The sequence below is a fragment of the Octopus bimaculoides genome, chromosome 1 (genome assembly GCF_001194135.2).
Source record: "Octopus bimaculoides isolate UCB-OBI-ISO-001 chromosome 1, ASM119413v2, whole genome shotgun sequence".
NCBI lineage: Eukaryota > Metazoa > Mollusca > Cephalopoda > Octopoda > Octopodidae > Octopus > Octopus bimaculoides.
Genome location: NC_068981.1, coordinates 13,386,490 through 13,389,032, shown reverse-complemented (window position 1 = coordinate 13,389,032; position 2,543 = coordinate 13,386,490).

The following is a 2,543-nucleotide window of genomic DNA, read 5'->3' as shown; positions in this document are numbered from 1 at the left end:
TATATACAGACATACATGCATGCATACATACATTACATACATACATTACACACGTATATGTATATGTATGTATATATTCACGCATACACGTGTCTCTGAGTGTGTATGCAGATGCATTCACGTGTTAGTGTAAGAGTCATGACTAAATATGTTATTATTTTCTCTAATAATAATAATAATAATAATAATAATAATAATAATAATAATAATAATCATAATAACAATGATACTGAATTAAGGAAAATCAAGAAAAAAACACACACAGCTGGATATTGTAAGTATTCTACTAGTTTGGTAGATGACAATATAATGCTGATTGACTGACTAAAAGAGATAATTTGCATATGCGTAAAATTATACATATACATATATGTATATATTTATATATATATATATATATGATATGATATGAAGTAAACTTTTATAAAATGAAGCAATGAAGCAAACGCCAGCAAATCCAAAAATATATCTAAAATAAAACAAAACATAATTCAGAAATATATGTTGTTCATCTTCAAAAGTTGGAGGAAATAATTACATTAAACAGACGCACATTTCTCAAAACAAATCAGAGGAAATATATATTTTCAAATATATTTTACTCGCAAGTTAGCTAACGGCTAGACATTCGTTAAAATGTCTCAAACATTGTATAGTAATATCTCAAATTATAATGTTGTTGTTTAGTTTCAGGTACAACATGACTGAGAAACAACAATCTGAAATGTATTTCAACCGTGAAATTTCTGTTTCTTTCGATGCAGTCTAAAATACGTTATGAAATGTATCCTGTTTTACGTACGTCAGTGATATATCATTGTATTTGTATCTGACTTATTTCTCTCGCAAATCAAATGGTCAAACGGAGAGAACAGCTACGGAATAACCTTTCCAGTAAAGCAAGATTATCTTCTGTACAGGCTCGGGCGTGGCTGTGTGGTAAGAAAGTTGCTTCACAATGACATGTATGTGAGTTCAGTCCCACTGTGTGGCAACTTGGTCAAATGTCTTCTGTAGTCTTGGGCCGATTAAAGCCTTGTGAGTGGAATTAGTTGAACTGAGAGCAAGAATATCAATCTGCCACATTCACAGTAACAGCCAATGAAAAGGTGATGATAATGGCGGTGCCATATCAGGGCCAAAGCCGTTAGGTGAAGCGCATAAAAGAATAAAAGAATACATATGACGATATATGTGTGTGTCTGTATGTATGTATGTATCATAAGCACTACTATGAAGTCACTCGGAATGGTTCCAGATGATATAGAAACACTCGCTTCAGATCGATGTGGATGGCGAACAAAAGTGTGGAATGGTATGAAAGCGTTTGAAGAGGCCAGGATAACGCAAGCAAGACACAAAAGATATTTAAGGAAGAATGTAAAGATCGAGAAAGTGAGTGACAAGGACCTTTTTGTGTGCACAGTCTGTGACAAACCATGCCTGTCTTTGGCTGGCCTCAAAGCTCACCTACAAACCCATGGAAGACAAACTTCAACCAACTATTCTAACTTTATGTCTATGCACACGTTTCAATGTGGTGTATGCCAGAAGGCTTGCAAATCCAATGGGCGTCATAAAAAACATACTCTTTTAATTGTTTCAGTCTTTTGACTGCGGCCATGCTGGAGCAACGCCTTTAGTGGAGCAAATCGACCCCAGGACTTATTCTTTGGAAGCCTAGTACTTATTCTATCGGTCTCTTTTGCCGGAACGCTATGTTACGGGGATATAAACATACCACCATCGGTTGTGAAGCGATGTTGGGGGAACAAACACAGACATGCAAACACATACACACATACATATATATATATATACACATATATACGACAGGCTTCTTTCAGTTTCCGTCTACCAAATCCACTCATAAGGCTTTGGTCGGCCCGAGGCTATAGTAGAAGACACTTGCCCAAGATGCCACGCAGTAGGAGTGAACCCGGGACCATGTGGTTGGTAAGCAAGCAACTTACCACACAGCCACTCAAACGCCTGCTTACCACACAACCACTCCTACGCCTAATGTTGAGATCCACAATGAGCAAAACTTACCTGCAGGTATTGGTAGTTCAAAACAGAGGTGTGACGCTTCAGTGGATTGCTCGAAGTACTTTGAAAGAGGGCCCTCTCCCAAATTTTGTGAGAACCACGGTCTAAATATTTGAAGCTGTTGTTGCATGTTCCACATCCATCTCCAAAACCTTTTACAGAGAGTTCTGGTTCACTCTCTGATGTGAATTTTGGCCTTGTATGGTGGTATTCATCAACCAGACTTTTTTCATCTCGGGGCAACTGTTACGGCCACCGTTTGCTCCAGCAGAAAACAGAACTTCTTCGAAGCATCCTGTTACTTCGTTTTAGCCATCACCAAAATCGACGTGCAGAGCAAAAGCACTGTCGAACAAAGACGATCTACAAAGACGTACGACCACAACCAATGACGGCGGTCGGCAGACTGATGCCTGAGGTTTACATCAAGTTGTTTCTAACGGTGAGAGCCTCAAATCCAACGAATTTCCGGTTACTTAATATATATATATATA